Here is a 20252-nt window from a genome sequence, read left to right as displayed (position 1 = left end):
ATCATAAAAATGGGAGTGAGGGACATCTATAACTGAAATCGGCAATTACTTAGTTGCCAACCCAATAGTTAAAAGAATTTGGGAACGTGGAGATAACGAACGAATAGGAACCAATAGAATCTAATAGAATTTAAATAAGTAAGATTGTGGCAATATAGTATAAATAAATAACACAGTCTGGAGCAGAAAGGAAATAGATCACTTAAATCTAAAAATATCTCGAGAACAACACATTTTCGGGAAGAATGTTAAATGCAAAAGTTACTCGTTTTCGAGGTGGTACAACTGTTTTGTTTACTTATTTTTTGTCGATCGTTATTGTTTGGACGCTTCACATGTCCAAAAGACGAACAAAGATTTAAGCCGTTTCCAAGGTAAAATGATATTTCTTTTTTTTTAAAAAAAGAATAGTGAAGTTTCACAAGCAAACAAATTTTTCATTTTATTAAATAAGCTTGTGAGACAACGTCTGATTTAAAAATGTTTCATGCAAAAGTTTATTCTCTTTTTGCGTGGAATACAAATTTCTAGATAAAAATATAGATTTCCATTTAAAGAAACAATGTCATCCACCGAATAATCTTGAAAACGATCAACAAAACAGGATAAATAAAGTAGTCGTATTTTCAAATGACTTGAATTCTTTTTAGATGATAGAGTGACTCCAGTCTGCTAGACCATAACTAGAATACTGTTTTTAAATTTTGAAATTGTTTATAATCACAAAAAAAAGATGAAGATATTAATCAGTGTCACTGTATGTATACTTCCCTCCTTAGATACACTGTCCTAATAAATAATATAATCATCCAAGAAATAATGCTGTAAATTAATAAAATCATTTTTAAATAAGTGAAGACAAATAAATGAAATTACATATGGAATTCTATGAAGTATATAGACTATTCTAACTTTGCTTAAAAGATAAAAGTGAGCACGTGATGTTCCAAATATTTTCAAATCTCCACGAAACTGTCAAATTAGTAAACGAGACGTTTTAACTAAGGACGATAAAATTCGTTCGTAAAGTGAACGAGTTGAACTGAAAATAATTTGCGGATCGAAGTTAAATAAGAATGAGCCATAAATTCGAGATACTAACACGCCGGGCTTGAGTAATAACAATCACGTAATTAATGCATTTCCCGGAGGGGCGAACGAAATTAAAACATGTTATTACAATGGCAAGGTTACCATTTCCGAGGAGCATTGCTTATGCGAGACCAAGCTTCTGCAATATCGATAACCTTGGGTTCGAGGCATGTAAGATGACGAAGCGAAACACGTAATCCCTGATAAAAATGACAGCGAATTCGCGAGGCTCGATGCAGGTTACGACCAGCCTCGGAATACTAACTTCGGAGCCTACTGTTCATTAGCGGAACCCAATAGAGATAACGTCACGCTCTCGCAAAAGCAATTCTGATAAACCTGAACCCGTGAAATACTCCATAGCGATCAGCACTTTTACACGGTTCTGGGAATATCATAAACGGAATATGAAGGATATGGTATTTAGTTAAAACGTTGCCAAAAACTGAGTTTCTTCAAACTGAATATACAGTCATTTCTCCCTAATAGAAATAGCGCATAGAAATGGACAATTTGGGGAGAGGAGATACGATTATTCGAGCCTTGCGGCTCATTTTTATAGTTGCCGACACTTATAAAAATGAGATGCGAGACTTGAATAATCATATCTGCACTTCCCAAATTGTCCATTTTTGTTTACGAACTGAAGAAAAATTAGAGAGAATTTGCTGTACAGTAATTTCTCCCTAATTCGCGCCCAGGCTGCGCATAAAAATACGATTATTATAACTATAAAATAACTATGAAAACGAGACGCAAGGCTCGAATAATCGTATCTCCTCTCCCCAAATTGTCCATTTCTATGCGCAGCCTGGGCGCGAATTAGGGAGAAATTACTGTACAGCAAATTCTCTCTAATTTTTCTTCAGCTCGTAAACAAAAATGGACAATTTGGGAAGTGCAGATATGATTATTCGAGTCTCGCATCTCATTTTTATGTGTTGACAATTGGCAACTATAAAAATGAGCCGCAAGGCTCGAATAATCGTACCTCCTCTTCTCAAATCGTCCATTTTTATTTAGAAACCGAAGGAAAATTAGGGAGAATTTACTGTAATCAGATTGTGCAGACTTATTCACGAGTTATTTATTCAATATACACATATGTTACTTGCGGCGAATACTACAATAACAATCGTTAAAAATCGAGTCTTATTGTTACTCTTACAAATAAATATAAAACAGCAGCTTTTAGTGCTTCGTAAATCTGTCGTTAACGGATAAGAACGACGTAAAAATGCGCTCCACATATTACTTCGAAAATATTCCACGGTGAAAAAAAAAGCCGTCGTGACTATTCGTGCCGTCATCCTGGAATGGCGAAATGTTTCGCCATACCGGTCAACAGGTTAAGAAGTACTAATTCACTCTCTCTCTCTCACTCTCTCTCCTAGGAGATAACAAGATAGATCCACGTCTCGTAAGAAATCGTATGCAAACAGTCGTTCGAAATATGCAATCGCTGTACGGCAATAAAGTCTATGCAAATAATCTTGAACTCGATCAAAATAATAGGATACGTTAGAATGTAGAGTCTCCGATACCATTTCGAATTCTGTGAAACTGATCACCCAGCACTTATTGAGATCTAGCGAAGTCCTTAGATACAGGGAATGGTTTTTAGCGGGTATCCTAAGTTCAGCATACTTAGCGCGGAATTTATTGTGGCCGGAACGGTCCGCGTCGAGTTTATTGGGTACAAGATGTTCAGTGCCGGGTTTATTGAGTTAAGGGTGGCTTACGTTAGGTTCAAGTGAGTGCAGAGTGGTCCGTATGGCGCCTATTGAATGTCGACCGAGCTCTCTCTCTCTCTCTGTACCGGTTTTCTAAAGTATCAGCTCTAGCAAGTAGTTCTGGTCGGTTTAGAATCCCGAGACCTGGAATTCTCGCACATACAGTGTCTCCAATTAATATTCGGACACTTGTTAAAACTCGATGACTTTTTTATGACTAGAATAAATGATTTTATTTTTTTTAATGATAGAGGGACTAGTATACTAGACAATAGTATACTAAACTGCTCTGTTACAATTTTGCTATTACTTGGAATGACAAAACAGAATGAAAGACTCACGTTTTTTAACTTTTTTACCTGAGCCCGTAACGAAAATTTAGAAAATGCGTTTTGTAGATCTCGGCAAGGTATATGCGTATTGAAAATTTCATCGAAATTGGTAATAAATACTCGAGTAAATATTTGGTAATCAAATAAATGCTCGGTAATAAATAGTCAAGTTAAAATATTATAAAATTTGCAAATTTCTCACGCTTATTGGTCGAAAGCGTCAAAAATCGGGACAAAGCCACGATTTTTGCGATCTTTAATTACAGGTCGTATCAAGGACAACCGATTTCGGTGAAATTTTTAACACGCATATAACTTACCAAGATCTACAAAAGATTTTGTAAATTTTCGTTATAGGCTCAGATAAAAAAGTTAAAACGCGTGAGTTTTTTATTTTCTTTCGTCATTCTAAGCAATAGCAAAATTTGAGAAAAGCATTCTGGTTATGGTCTAGTTATGGTCGTTGTATCATCTAAAAACAATTTCAAATCGTTTAGATCAGTTCTAAAGAAGTTATTGCGTTTTGAAAAGTGTCCGAATATTAACGGGAGTCACTGTATGTTACGCCCGCTGAAATTCCAAAATCTTTTCTTCTATAGAAGAGTATAATAAATATAATAGAGTATAATAAATCTTTATTTGATTACCAAATATTTACTCGAGTATTTATTACCAATTTCGATGAAATTTTCAACACGCATATACCTTGCCGAGATCTACAAAACGCATTTTCTAAATTTTCGTTACGGGCTCAGGTAAAAAAGATAAAAAACGTGAGTCTTTCATTCTGTTTTGTCATTCCAAGTAATAGCAAAATTAGTCTACAATAAAATAGCCTAGAATAACTAGTATATAATAAATCTTTTCTTCTATATAGAGTCTTCTATCGAACCACGCCACTCCCGAACTGTATGCTTCCTCTATTCTAATGCATACCTTGTTAGACGTGTCTCGTAATGTATTCAGTTTGACTGCACTGCGTCGAAGCAACTGATGGCCAGCCTACAAACGCATGCGTATCTGATTACAATATGCATGGTGTCGTCATTACACAATATCATCTGCCCAATGACGACCCCGGCAATCTCGCGAATCTGATCTTATCGGTGCTACTTTGCACTTTTATTTCCCACGTGGTAGAGAGTATCTTTCAATCACGTTCTACGTGTTCGTGAGATAATTTTTAGGCAAGAAAAGTACTGCCATTAATGGAACATTACCATTGTCTCAAAAACTGTGAATATTTTTATTGGAAGACTTGTAACTGCATCGTAACTGTACATTTGAAAGTAATATTTTTCCTTTTTTTTTGCTCGTAATGTATGATATATATCATACATCTTATACATGTATAATGTACGATATAAATACATTTTTCTTGTATGAATGTACAATTATTTATTAATATATTATACTAATATATATTATTATTATATTTATATAATAATATAGTATATACTATACTAATAATTTATATTATACTTTATTATATTATACTATACTTATTATACTATACTTATACTTATATTATAGTTTATTAGAATTATATTTTATTGAGTTTTTATTTATTGCATTCGGTAAGGTATTTCTTCTGTAAACAAACTACGGTTCTAATGTTGTTGCCAAGTTTATAAATACGCAGAATACTTGTCGATGCATAAAAGGTGGCCTAAACTTTTTTTGCCCATCATGTCACTAATTTTTAATATATTTCTATTCAGAAAATTTTGTTAATCTTTTTCAGTTCCTTTTTATCCGAAGAATTATATTTTTCATGAAATACTAAACTGTAATATTAACCCAAACATGTAAAGAAAATTCATGTGATTTAAGATTAGTATAATAATATTGTGTGTGTGTGTGTGTGTGTGTGTGTGTGTGTGTGTGTGTGTGTGTGTGTGTGCTTACAATGAATAAAAAAGCAATACTTATAAGATTAATAAGAATATTACTTTATTTTGTTACCGGTTCAATGCAACCGATTGCTGAATTGAACAAAATGCACTTTCAAAAGAAGAAAGATAATTGAAGCAAGTAAACATATGGAAAACACTCATTGACACTATGCATTCTCACAGTTAAAGAACTATCTTTTAGTATTCTATTATCTTATCCTAAATAAAAGTGTCCCATTCGTGGCAGTACTCTCCAAACACCAAGAAGCTTTCACAATTTAAAAAAAAAAACGAATCGTTTTTAGAATCTCGTTTGTATAAATTCATCGAAACCTTGACAGTGTATAAAGTGAAAGGAGTAACTGGATCACGACGATGTCGTTCGATACCTTATTCGCGGAGCCGCGCCGTCAATTTTTCGTTCGATTTTTCTCGAACTTGTTCGAAGCGGCTCGTTCACCAAAACATGGGCATGCATTTTAACCGCGCATGATGGCTGTGCCATTTTAAAGGCTACTGTTTCACTTGGCTCTATAAAAAAGCTGCCATTAATGCCCGACTTTCGTCCGTCGAGTCGCGTTTCACTGAATTCTTTTACGGTGAATCCCGCAGCCCATTGGGTCTCGACGGGACCAATCAACCTCGAAATTGAGTCATCAGCAACGCTTAATTGATCCCGCTACACCCGTTGCATCAGGGACCCAGCTACTTTGATCATGCGAGACAGACTAACGTACCGTGTCTTGCGTGTTAACGGCAATGGTAATTTGAAAAGTAAAACAGCCGACCGACACAAAACCGCCCATTCTGAACAGCAAACGCAAAGAACGAACCGCAATTACATAGAAAGTAATCCGTAATTACATAGAAAGTGTATAAACTAATCAACGCTGAAACCGGCGATATACGTTCACATTTTTCTGCTGTAAAATCTGAGGCTCCGGGTTGAATTACTGGCAAACTTTCTGTTTAGTAACATTAAGTATATATATATAAAATAATCCTTGATTAAGTATATATATACTTAATCGAGGATTATTTTTCAGAAATATATATATATATATATATATATATATATATATATATATATATATATATATATATAATAAAATATATATATATAAAATATATATATATAAAATATAAATATAAAATATAAATATAAATACCATTTTTAATTGAAATTGAATAGGGTTGCTCTTTCATTTAGGATCGTGACGGAGCATGATTCATTATTGCGGACTTTACGCATTTACAACAGAGATTAATAATACAAACTCAAAGCAGCATAAACATTTCAACGATTCGAAAATATTATCGAAATAAAAAATTAAGAAGAAATATTAAGATGAGAAATATATTTACTTCCCGCATCCCGCAATTAGCGACAACAATTTTTATCTCGCATAAGAATCTTCTACGCCGATTGCAAGAAACAGAAATAAAATAGAAATAAACCGTTTCTTCGAATAATTCTGTTAACTCGAAGATCGTATAACAATATCATAAAATTCTTGTGTGTCTTCACAATTTTGTATTTTAGTTACTCATTTTTGCCATAAATGCGTCAATTGTTACAGTAATTGATGGATTCAAAGATTAATTATTATATAATTTATTAACAGTATTTCTCATTAATCTGAAAATATTGTAGCTGGTATAGAAATTTTAGTAAAACTTTCCAATAAAAATTATATTACAAGTTACAGTTTTGCTGTACAATTACTTATCGAATATAACGTTTCTACCGTTTAATTACTTGTCAAATATGGCTTCGCTACAGTCGAATTGCTAGCAATTATGGTTTCGCTGTAACGTAATTATCGGACTATTAAATATTAAGACGAAACAATTAGTTTCAGAATTATTTCAATTTAACCGATAAATTTGCTGAACCGCGGAGACACGTTCGAGCAAATAAAATAAATTGGAGCTACTTAGCTGTACAACAGACAGTGCGTAGAGAAGTATGGAAATACACCGTGTTTAATATCGTTCGATAATTAAAACGGTTTTAATGAGGAAACTTGTCCAGGCCAGGGCGTAATCAAGGAATAAAATCGATATCGGATTGTTCGCTTTGCCGACGGCATAAGGGAAATCGTACATTATCGCTAACGGCAACTAATAAACGTAACAAATTCACCGAGCACGAGCCATGGGGGCTCGCAGGAAGCCGCGGGAAAAAGTCACGGACTCGTTACTTCTGGATTGCTCGTTGATCTATCGCGGCGAAATTCGCGGGCCTCGCTGTGTTACATTCACCGATACAATCGCGATAATATATCTGCGCGTTGTGAACGCGAATGTTACGCTCTGCTGCGGCTCACGATATTCCGCACGGAATTCGCTAGAAATTTATTCGCCCTCCAAGGCCGTCCTTTTAGCACATCGAGCATAAATCCAGCCCCGATACGCTGATTTACCATACCGTTACTTTCTCAGACTCCTCCCGCGCTCGGGCTCGATCCGCTAATTGCGACACGGGAAAAATCGGCCGAACGAAATTTTATACGATACATACGCGGTATATCGTGTTTCGCGGCCGTACCTCACGCGAAAATATGACCGCTGCCCCGGGACCGAGTTGCTCGAGCTATTTTATCGAACGAGATGGTACATGCAGCGGGCGAGATTCGTACAAACGCATTTCGAGGCGAAAGAATTTTGGGGCTGAAAACTCAACAATCGAATAAGATCGATGTAACGACTGAGGGGTAGAAATATATTTACGATCAATTGTATACAGTGTCGGACGAACTTAAAACGCGTTTTTTTTTTTAGAACTTCGACTAAACGACTAGAATTTTTTTTAAATGATAACGGGACTAGTCTATTAGACAATGATCGTAATGCTTTCTTTTTTTAATTTTGCTATTACTTCGAGTGAGAGAGAAAAAATAGAAAACTCATGTTTTTAAATTTTTTTATCTGAGCCCATAACAACAATTTAAGAAATGCGTGTTGTAGATCTCGGTAAGTTGCATGCATGCTGAATAATTTCATTGAAACCGGGTGACGCTGTTATGAGCTGTTAAATTGGTACGTTTTCAATTTCTTCATTTGAGCCTAATTGCAATTTTTGAAAGCAATTTGTTAGTCATTGTCTAGTAAACTAATCCCTCTGACATGCTAAACAAGTTTAGATCGCTCGGATCAATAATAAAAAAATTATAACATGTAATATGAATGTAACAATTTTTTCGCAGCTCGAGAATTTTCGGAGATTTCGAGGTAATCTTCACTTTTTTAATTGTGATCATATATATTTTTGAACATTAGTTGATGCAGCTCGACATTTTCTATAGGAAGGTATCGACCTATATACATATGCTATATACATCGAGAAACGATTAGTTTAGCAGATATTGAGTGTTATTTCCTGATTACTTAATGTACACAATATGCACTTTTTGGCACGGCAAAATTCACGAAATTAAAGTTAAAATATCTGCTAACCTAATAAATTTTCGACACACAAAAATTAATACTTTTCTATAGAAAATGTCGAACTGCACCCATTAACGTTCAAAAAAATATATAATTGTAATTAAAAAAGTGAAGATGGCCTTGAAATCCCCGAAAATTCTCCAGTTGCGAAAAGATTATTACGTTGATGTTACACATGTCTCTGAGCCAAAAAGCTTTTGTTAATGACGTTTTTCGATACCTCAAAGAATAACAGATATACTTAGGTGTATATCCTCCTTTATCTAAGATATTCTGTATATCGTTACACCAGTGAAACGGTGACGAATGAATCTGTAAAGAAACAGGATGCTTGAAAAATAGCTTCGAAGTTTCTTGAACGAAAGCATTCAATAGTTATTTTTAAATTGGTGGTCACGCACATGCCACGTGTAGCTCGAACAAAGACTTTGGGGCTCTTGGTCACCACCGGAAAAGTTAAACAGGCCGCCATTGTTGCGTGACCAATGGCAGACGCGCGTTATAACGCGCCTTGGCTGCAAGCTGGACGCACATTGAATAAAGAACACGAAAAATATAAACACGCGCCGGTTTTACACGTGTGCACGCCTGCCAGGGAATTCAGTATAGGTTCGTTGAGCGGTGCATGCACGTTTCGCGGGTCGTCAATCCCTTTCAGCGTGAACAGAAACGTTAAGCTACGTCCTCACTGACTCGCCCTGGTTATGCGGTTTCGCCGGACATATGCCAAAACTTTTTTCGGCATATGCCAAATAAACGTGTATCGGCCACTTTTCTGCCGTATATCAAGCGAACATATGCCAAACCATTTGACTTAGCACGTATGCCGAATAAACATGTAATGAACCGTTTCATTCGGCATCTGCTGGACAAGACATGCGTGAATCTTTTTTTTTTATGTATGTCAAATAAACTTAGGACAAATATTTTTTCGTATATATCACATAAACATATGTGAAAGCATTTAATTTAGCATATATTCCAGATGAATGCGTGTTAAATCATTTAATTTAGCATATATTCCAAATGAACGTATACTAAATCATTTAATTTAATATATATAATTTAATATATAGATAAACATGTCGAATTATTTATAATAATTTAGCATATGCCAGATAAACACATAGGTCAAATTATTTATAATAATTTAGCATATGTCAGGTATACATATATCAAGGTTATTTAATTTAGCATATGCCAGATAAGCATATGTCAAATTATTTGATTTGCGTTCGCAACACTTTTTTTCATTCTTTAGGTTCGTCGAATCTAAGAATCTAAGAGTTCTAGTCTAATCATTTAATTTAGCATATGCCAGATATACACATATGTCAAATTATTTATAATAATTTAGTATACGCCAGATAAACATATATCAAGGTTATTTAATTTAGCATATGCCAGATAAGCATATGTCAAATTATTTGATTTACGTTCGCAACACTTTTTTTCGTTCTTTAGGTTCGTCGAACGACGCTCGATTTGCAATATTCCAGTTTAAAAATATTTATTTTTACCAGGAAAAATTAGTTTTATGATAAATTCCTTCATTCTAATTTTTACAGAATTAATATGATTTCTTCTGTCAAGTATCTCAAACTCTTTTATCGTAATATTTGCAGAATTAATGTCACAAATCAAACTCTGGTCTGCTCCTAATTTCGTAGATCAGCATAAAATAGTACCAATGAGCCAAGTATAGTAAACGACACAGAGCTAATGCTGCTTTCTTAAAGGAAAAATCATCCGAAGTTGTTCAACTGACCAATTAAAATATCTGACTGATGAACACTGACTTGAAGTATGGACAAAGTATTTACGGTAAGGTACACGTTTATTTGTAGTTCGTTTATCTGAACGAGATCATGCTCGGTTCTAAATATATGAACTCATTGAAACTGACAAGCGTGGATAGAGAGCGAGAGAGAAATTTGTGAGCTTCTAGTATATGTACTACGCTTTCTACTGTACACTACATACATGTATGTGTAAGTGAACTACTAGGCAATGAGTAATGATACTGTCTATGCAGTGTGTCGCACGTTCGTCTAACAATTCTCAGTACAGTAAATTCTTCCCAATATTCCTTCAGCTTGTAAACAAAAATGGACAATTTGAGAATTATTCGAGCCTCGCGGCTCGTTTTTATAGTTGCCGATTGTCAGCAATTATATAAACTAGAGGAGACTTAAACCTCCTGTTCTACATGACAATCTTAAACGAAACTATCCAAATTTCCTTCAGCTTGTAAACAAAAATGGACAATTTGAGAATTATTCGGGCCTCGCGGCTCGTTTTTATAGTTGCCGATTGTCAGCAATTATATAAACTAGAGGAGACTTAAAACTCCTGTTCTACATGACAATCTTAAACGAAACTATCCAAATTTCCTTCAGCTTGTAAACAAAAATGGACAATTTGAGAATTATTCGGGCCTCGCGGCTCGTTTTTATAGTTGCCGATTGTCAGCAATTATATAAACTAGAGGAGACTTAAAACTCCTGTTCTACATGACAATCTTAAACGAAACTATCAAAATCTCCTTCAGCTTGTAAACAAAAATAGACAATTTGAGAATTATTCGGGCCTCGCGGCTCGTTTTTATAGTTGCCGATTGTCAACAATTATATAAACTAGAGGAGACTTAAAATTCCTGTTCTACATGACAATCTTAAACGAAATTATCAAAATTTCCTTCAGCTTGTAAACAAAAATGGACAATTTGGAACGAGGAGATACGATTATTCCAGCTGTACATATATACGATACTCATTTTTATAGTTGACGATTATCAGCAATTATGAAAACGAAATGCAAGGTTCGAATAATCGTATCTCCTCTTCCCAAATTGTCCATTTCTGTGCGCAATCTGTGCGTCGATTAGGGAGAATTTACTGTACTCCGTATTTAACCAGAGGTATTTCTTAGTAATAAAATTCAATGGTTCATTTCTAAGTCGGTACGGATTAGTTCATCTGCACTTGCAAATTCCGCGGGAGTTAAGAAGAAAATACTAATTACAATTTCTATTTTTCATTTGGTAAATTGTTGCATTCATGTGTTGAAGGGGAAACTCCGCACGATAAAAGTTGAAACACTATGAATGTGACTTTAGGTCGAAGACTTCTAAGAAAAGTCGGTGCTTTTTGAACACACCTGCGCGTTATGTTGCGTTTCTTCGACGAAAAGACGAACGTGTCGCCATTAGCCATGCGAGTGCCGATGTTCGAGAAGCAGAAACAATTTTAGTTTATTTTTTTTTAAGTACAAACTAAGAGCTTCAAATGTTTGACTCTTCGTTGTTGTTCTTAAGAACAATTCAGATTGTAAATAAAAATCGCCGGGGTATCACAATGGAGACTCTTTTATTCGAAGATTTATTTTTTTAATATATATCGATACCAAAACATTTTAATATCTAAAAATTGTATTCAAGTTCTCTACTATCTATCTAAATAATAAATGCATCTAAATAATAATATATCTAAATAATGAAACATTTGAATACCAAAATATTGTAAAAATAAATGTTCGGATAAGGGAGTCTGCACTGTATTTATGAACAAATTCATGATGATATTTCATATAATCTGCTGAACCGACTGATTCGTATATTTTACTCTCTTTTTATACACTAATCTCTTTTTATACAATAATCTCTTTTTATACAATAATCTCTTTTTATATAATTTTAAAATAACCTTGACATAACCCCTAATTTTTAAACGAACAAAAATACAATGAATTCCACTACAGTAGTTATTTAAGACTATAAATGGGAAAAGACTATAAAAATTCAACAACTTCAATTCAATTTCATATCCAATAAACAAATCCCTATTCAACTTATTGAAACCGAACTAAATTCTAAACAGAACACCTATAAAACACAAATTCTAAACTCAATATTCTGCAGATAAAAACTTACAATTTTGTGAATCTCGTTTTACTCTCTTCGCTGTATCCGAAGTACAATTTATAAATCTACGAATATTTTATTGCATTTGTTTCGCATACATTTAGTCGTGAAATAAATGATCATTGTTGTAGCGAGTGTACTCACCAGCCATACATGTCTTCCGAAAGTAAATTCCCAATGTTTATAATCCACGCGCAAGTGTAAATTACACCACTCACCGAACACACTGTGTCAATCGAATTTCCAAAAAAAAAACACAGAGCCGGCGAAAAGAATAACGAAAACTCACTTCGATCGCACAGAAAAAAATCAATTTAACACGACAACTATTTCTCGCTAAGAATTCAACATCAATGTCACAAACTACACGACTCACCTTCGCTCTCTTTTCACTTTAGATCCGTGCCTCTTCAAACGATCATTGTTTCATAAACGAATCTCATCGAGTTCCTTCGACAATAAACTACAAACTTCATTAACGTTTCCCGAAAATTCGTGAAAATTGTACGACCGAAATTTTCGAACGAATTCCAGAGATAAAAGGTGAATAATTGTATAATGCGCGCATAGAATATTACAAGAACAGTCGAACGAACAGCATCGCATAATTCAAGTTCATCTGCTGTTTATGTAGCCATGTAATCGAATAGAAAAAATGTTGACGTAATACGCGCGCTTGTTTTATCTAATAGAAAGCGATGTAACAGTGCATCGAACAAACGATCTCGAATAATAACCGTCGCAGCTTTCTTACGCTGGCATTGACATCACGGTACAACATGTTTCACGCGGCGTTCGCGTCTCTGTATTCTGTCAACCGCAAACAAAGTATAGTAATTTACTACGGTCACGCTAACAATGATCTACAGAAATCTGTGCAATTATACCATCGGAAAAATATAAAAATTTGTAACAGTTTCAAAATACAAAGAGAAAATTGCTCTCGCGTGCCGACGCGTCAACGCATTTCATTAATCGTGCAATATTTCCTGATTTCACTTTGGGATCGCGATCTATTCTCTGTCAACGAACGCTTGCGATCAATTTTGTTGTTAGAAAACGAAAGCTAACTGCCGCGATGAAAATAGGCAACTCGCCAAACCGGTATCGAAAAATGTACCTACGAGAGAAACTATACAATTATTTCATCTTTTATTATAAAAACCATTTCATAAATATTCTCCGAAATATCGTGTTTGTGTTAATCTCTCCGAATGATTGTTAACTTCCTTGCTGCCGCCACTCGCGATGATCGAATGAACATTCAGATCGGTTTCTGTCAAACTCACTGTTTCACTCCAGCCGGATTCTCCGACCAAAAAATACTTCTTTTATCTTGCACAACGATCGCAGACAAATAACGCAACACGCCGAGTGCGTTCACCACACAGAAGCACAGACGACGAGTCGGGATACCGCCTGCGCGAGCATCGAAGTCACCGAGCGCCTAGCCTTATTCCGTGCACTTCGCGCGCGGTTAACGAAGAATCCTTCGGGCAGAACACCAAAATCCGATCGATGCTACCCGTCTTCTACGTCGTCGAACTTCCCGTCACGGGATCGCGCGAAATTCTCTTAAAATTCATCGTCCGCATCGACGAACACGCGTATCACGCTACGGATCACGTTCCGGGCAGCATTTTCGGCGACTCCGATCGATCGATGACCATCGAACTGCGCGCAGAAAACGTACGTCACGATTCAATCGCTACGGCGAAAACCATGGACACGGAATTCGGAAGCATTTAAATCGATCGGCCGTGACACACGTTCGAAAACGGTAGCAACCGGTTCGAGGGGACGGTTGCACCAAGACTGATCCATGGATCGTGGCTCGAAGCAACGAAAGCTGCGAATCGACCAACGATCCCCACCACACCTGCTTCTCACCCCCTTCTGCCTTTCGATTCCCCGCTCATTTTCAACCGGCGGGAACGGTTTCCTTTTTCTTCTGGCCCTTAACCCTCTTTTTCTCGTCGACGAACCAACGATTTCTCTCTCGAGCGCAGCTCGCGAGACGCCGCGCCGCGATAAACGCGAGCCGAGAACCGATCCTCGCTCCTACGTCCATGCTCCATGGCGATCCGAAGATCGGCTCGCGGTCTGGCGTTTTCGAGTTTACGGGCTCACCACCGCGAAATTCGTTTTTCTTTTTTTTTGTACCGCGGATTCCCGTATAACGCGCCACAGATATTTCGAGCAATGTTTTCACAGGACGCTGTCTTTTGATATTTGGTCTCGCGGTTGATGCGCGATTAGTGAGTTCACGTGGAAAAGTGAGAAAGTGTAGAATAGTGAATGAGAAAAGAAAAGTGGGGAAAGAGGGGGAGAGAAAACCGGAAGAACTGGAGGAATGAGAAGGTAGCGAACGGTGAAATGAAACAAAGGTATAAAACAGATACACGCTTACCGGTCAAAGTTAAGTTTACTTTACGTACAATTAACATTTGAGTAAAATTTGATACTTTGATAAATGAGCCGTTTATTTTGAAAGTGGCATAAGTCACTTTGTTTTTAAGTCGATATATTTAAGGGTTTGCGTTTTAACACGTTTAAAAATATGGATGCTAACTTCCGAGAAGATTTACTTGTATTTGTTATCTCAGGATACTGATATTCTTCTCAGTATAAATAATTTCGTATATACATTAAAAAATCACCACTTTTCATTACGGTAAATGACTTATGCCACTTTCAAAATAAACGGCTCAAATATACGTTATTTATTTATAAATATTATTATTTATAAATATACGTTAAGTTAAGAATGTATTGTTCACGTATTTATGGAATATGCAAATTTTCAAAATGCTAGAAAATGCATAAACCAACAAGGTCTAATAGCATTTTGATATTCTTTTAACAAATATCTTTCAGTTGACCAAGCGGAGCTTTTCTGATTCTAATTTTTGTAAAATCACGCAGGAATGTGAGAATTTGCGTAAAGATGCGCTACATACGCTACAACACATTGTTTATATTGCGATAATGTTTTATTCAGTGCATATGAAATATAAAAAGAATTAAAAATTAAGAAATTATAAAAAATTAAATTCAGTCTTTTCGTTGACAGAATACTACACCCAACATTATGCATCTGTGTAACATGTTTTCTAACTTTTGTCTGTAACTGTACGTAAAAACGAATAAGTGATTACACTGGAACGAAAAACGTTAGAATGTCACTTTGGACAATTCGGCCGGTGGCTGACCAACGACACTACGAAAGCGTTGTTTCGACGTTCTTTAACTAATTATAACTACGTAAAGAATTTGTTAATTATTCCTTCCATTGATTTCATATGGAACAAAATGTTTCATTCGTACGTTTCATTCGTATATTAGCAATATCGTTCACGTTACAAGAGGACAATGTTCGTACAACACGATTTCAAAATGCCGGATTTGAAAACGATTTTGTTAAACGCCGGAATTCGTTTATTCGAAGAAATTTCTACTACTGGTTTCGTTTCTCCTATATCCCTAGTTACTAGGAGAAAATTTTTCGCGAATTTTTCGCAGTTTTTAACGCGATCGATAACATCGTCGTACATGTGCGAAGTTTTCGATTTTGTAATTTACATAAAAATAGTCGAATTATGTACTCTGCTACCTAAACTTTCGGTTCTAAAATAATACGCTAGGCTGCGTAACTTATACATTTGTCGCGAAAATGAATAATTGAAATATAAAATTGCGCAGATACAATAATACTGATACGCCATTTTCAATTAATCAAAATGGTTGAAAGAAACAATTTATTCTTATTCCATTTCTGTTTCTTACAATCGTGTTGGAAAAGTGTTTTGCCTAAGGATCAGCAGTCTAGTAGTAGCATAATATTCAAAAAACCTGCAAATTTGGTTAAATTACTTCGATAATTCATAAAGAAGGTACATTCCGTATAATAACAATAATATTTTTACAATAAAAATGAGCAACGAAGCTAATGCTCGCTGTGAATCTGCTAAGTTATTTTTGGCGAATCAACCCTAAGCAGGAAAATCGCAGACGATCGCAGAGGATTAGATCTAGAACTAATTGGAATCTACAGAATCTACAGATTGGTAGCTGATACAACCGGTTGGCAATTGCTCCAATCATTTACAACTTGTCAATTAATAGCTATAAAATCGATTTGGAAATTATATAGAAGCGGTCACACCTCACCAACTTTGATGAATCTGAAACATGTTATCAGGCGCATGATTCGAAACAACTTTTTCGTTCGAATTTTACCGTCGCTCGTACACAGTTTACGAGGTATTTGCGGAAAACCTTTTCTATTATTACAATGGATCACATTTCGAGAAAATGTTTGTATACATAAATTGATAACCCATCGAAGGTTCGCAATGCAAAATATTAGCCATTTTGAACAATTATACATTACTTTACAGACAAAATTCAGAAATTCAAAATGAAACGAGTTATTTCAAGAGCTGATTGCAGAGCATGAAAAAACAGGTTCGAATTAATGTTTTGTATATATATATATATATATATTAATAAGCGTATTTTCATTATTTAATTACGTCCTAAGAGCATTATTTACACCATATACAAAAACTTCAAGATTTATAACAATTTAAACTGCTATCTGCAACCTTTAAAGTTATACGAATTTTAAGAAACAGATGCCGGCACTACTTCGAGTCTCAGTTTAATGTTAATTAAATTATTAATTAAATGGAAATCAATATTTTTCGCATCGCTGATGTTCTAACTTTAACCCTGAAATAATGTTAAAATAATTTTGTCCACAAAAAACGGGTTCCCAGCTGACTATGCGACGACCTAGGAGCAATTCATAGAAAATAGAAATCTTGGAGTTTCTGATATATAAATAAGTTTAGCCGCATTACGAGATCATCGTTAATAAAACCTCACCTTAGTTAATAAGTGTAACTTCGAATGAAAATAAAAATGAGTACGACCAAAGTGACTCTCGCCTGTTTTTGGCTCGTTCAAAATCCTAAGTAAAGGAAATTATTTAAAAAGTAGTTGAAATTAAATTGCATATTAATGAAATTAATTTGTTTAAAATTATTTAAGTATAAAATAATATAAATTTGAATATAAATTCGTTATAAATATTCGTTTTGTTATAGTACTTATCTTGTTTTACTCATGCGCATTTAATGATAAAACCCTCGGTCGTTTCAGTTTGAGAAGTAAACGTTCTAAGATTCGAGAAATACATATGCAAGTATTACTTCAAAGTTAGGATCCGATGGTAGCAAAATGTTTATATATACTTTACAATATAATATTATTACATTATATTATTATTAATGTATCATATTTATTATGAGCAAGAACGTAACTTTATTTTTATATAAATAAATTACTTAAAGATAGTTATACATGTATTACACTCTTATATAATACATACATAGAAATATTATATATATAAAGTTATGTTAACGTATGTTCAATTATGCTACATCATTCACAATAAAAGTTAAACTAATTTGTGAGATTCGAGGGTAATCAAACTTTCACACTAGAAAGTAATTGAAAAATAGAATCAAGAGGGCCTAGCCTACTCCAACAAATATACAAGACATAACAATTAAAAAGTGACTAACATTTCCTTTACACGAGTATACATATTATTTTTCTCTCGTAAATAATAAAACGTTGGACGTTGGATTCAGTGACTCACCCATCGGTGAGTACTAAGTGCAATCGATAGTGGACCACGTTGGCAGAGAACCTCGTTGAGGGTGGGCCTTGTTGTTAGTGAACAAGGATTACTCCTTGTGATGGTGGATATGTTCTCCAAAGCCAAACTAAAGATCCTGTGGATAGTATTAAAATGTATTTTATTTATTCATTTAACGATCAAATATAATTTTATTCAAATTAAAAAATAAAAATAAACAATTTAAAAACACAAATATACTTGCTTCATTTTTCTACAATCTTCAATAGCTTCTGATTAACTCTGAAGTCACGTCGATCTATAAAATAATAATTGAAAAATAGACAATGCTTATAATGCATAAAAATTGTAATAATTATTCTTTTTAAACTTATTTGTTTGTTCAAAGAATCGTATTCGTTTAGTTTTAACAAATTATATTTATTTACTTAAAAATAGTACTTGTTTATTTCAAAAATAGCATCTGTTGATTTAAGAAACAGTATTTGTTTATTTAATAATATTACTTATTGCTAATTGCTTACTTAAAATATATAAATTGTTTATTTAACAAATTACTTATGTATTTATAAAAGTATTCTTCATTAGAAAAGTATAGAATTTGTTCAGAAGAAATGTTTTATCTACTTCAAATGAATATTACAATTAGGAACGAATTTTTTTTAATTTTTATTTATTTAACAAGCGGAATTACTGATAATTATGAAATGTGCTTACAAATGTTTTCCTTCCTTGGCAAGTGATGCAAGCGAACTTCTGAAAAAAAGTATAAAGATATGTGTTATTACTAAGTAACAAAATATAAAAAGAATATACAGTGAATGTAAACAAATTATCAGAATATCTTGGGAAAATAGTCTTATTTATTCTCAACATTATATTAATAACGTGTCGAAAACATTTCCACTGCGTAAAAGCAGATGAAGTGGGGGAAGAGTAAAATTTCAAACTCACTTCTTCCGACTTAATAGGACACTTTTTTGTATGTTTAAAAGTGACAAGCCTATTTAATCAACGAAATCTTTGAAAATTATAAGGAGCTAGAAGCTTGCGATCTTAATCCTACGATTTGGAGCGTGAACTCTGATAAGCGTGAGAATGGTGACCTGTGATATGTCGAACATTCAAACTAACGATATGTCGTTAGTTCAATATGTCGAACTGACTCTAATGATCGATATGTCGATTTATATCGTCGTTCGATATGTCGAACATTCACTAAAATTAGTAGATTCTGGTACACCGCGGTCCGCTACCATTGCAGAAGAAAAACAGCATTTCCCACGCATGAATTCAATCAGGAAAAATCGGAAAGAATACACGATTCACATTAAAATGATTTATTAACTTCGAAATATTAATTATACGAATCAATTTCTAAATATTTGAGCGCAGAAGAATGCGATAAATTGCAATTCTTTCAAAGAGCAACGAATCTACACTCTAAACTTACCTATTTCCTACGAAAATATCGGAATTTTGCCAAAAATGATACCATCAGTCTTCTATTCGTGTTATTTTTGATATTTTGTTAATATCGAGTTACACCATTTAAATTAATTATTTAACCTCTTAGCTGTAGACGACATTATATAAGGAAATGGCAATTTTACATCTTACAACAAAAATACTTCTCCTACAATTTAGGTTAGAATGCTTGTGAAACATATTCATAAATTTTGCACATTTTAGAATAATTCTAGAGCAACTTACCGTAAGAAACTGCACCCGGTGTGATCGATAAAACGCATACAAAATTGATCTGCAAAATGGATCGATGCAGCTAAGTGGTTAAGAAAGCAAATTACTGACCATTTGCTAGTAACAGGCCCGATCTCTGCGAGTTACCAAGAAAGACTACGTCGCTAAACAAAACCGAATGTCGGTAATTTGACGAGTAGTTTTGGCGTTCTACCGCCATACTAATTGGCGCTGAAGGAAATCTACAACTATGGATCCTTCTGTGAAGAGATCGAATATGGACCTAACGTCGCGTCTTAGTTTCTTATCGATGCCCATTTCGATCTCAACAGGAAGTAAGATAAAGAAAGAAAGATACTTTTTCTCATTTCTTTTTCCTACCTCATGATCCGCATTCACGTGAGCTAGGTAGATGCTTCGAATCATTTCGGATAACTTCGGGAGTCGAGATAGAAGGCA

At 34.5% G+C, this 20252-nt stretch overlaps 1 protein-coding gene and 2 long non-coding RNA genes across 8 annotated transcripts in view; all 3 read right to left on the bottom strand.

Moving 5' to 3' along the window:
- Positions 1–14239, bottom strand: part of dgo (ankyrin repeat domain containing protein 6 diego) — a 336204-nt gene extending 321965 nt beyond the window's left edge. Inside the window, exons 1-2 of one of the 2 annotated variants that reach the window (XM_033474116.2) lie at positions 13590–14239; positions 12569–12894 (exon numbers count right to left, since the gene is read on the bottom strand). The gene's annotated coding sequence lies outside the window, so the exon portion shown is untranslated. Of the gene's footprint in view, positions 1–12568 lie in introns of both variants that reach the window. The other variant, XM_033474115.2, reaches the window with a different exon arrangement.
- Positions 2155–4137, bottom strand: LOC143259513 (uncharacterized). The gene is made up of 2 exons (XR_013033477.1): positions 4094–4137; positions 2155–2969 (listed from the first exon to the last, which is right to left on the bottom strand). It is a non-coding gene; the product is annotated as an uncharacterized LOC143259513 (long non-coding RNA).
- Positions 14240–15395: 1156 nt separating the features above from the next.
- Positions 15396–19963, bottom strand: LOC143259518 (uncharacterized). Of its 5 annotated transcripts, none has more exons than XR_013033482.1 (6): positions 19806–19963; positions 18810–18848; positions 18337–18390; positions 18093–18228; positions 17315–17399; positions 15396–17221 (listed from the first exon to the last, which is right to left on the bottom strand). It is a non-coding gene; the product is annotated as an uncharacterized LOC143259518 (long non-coding RNA). The 5 variants fall into 5 exon arrangements; XR_013033484.1 differs by having other exon boundaries at positions 18810–18845; positions 19806–19959; XR_013033483.1 differs by lacking the exon at positions 19806–19963 and adding an exon at positions 19546–19755.
- Positions 19964–20252: the final 289 nt, after the last annotated feature.

Source organism: Megalopta genalis, chromosome 5 (genome assembly GCF_051020955.1).
Source record: "Megalopta genalis isolate 19385.01 chromosome 5, iyMegGena1_principal, whole genome shotgun sequence".
Lineage (NCBI taxonomy): Eukaryota > Metazoa > Arthropoda > Insecta > Hymenoptera > Halictidae > Megalopta > Megalopta genalis.
The sequence above is the reverse complement of the archived record's forward strand: the minus strand, read 5'-3'. Positions and strand labels throughout refer to the sequence as shown.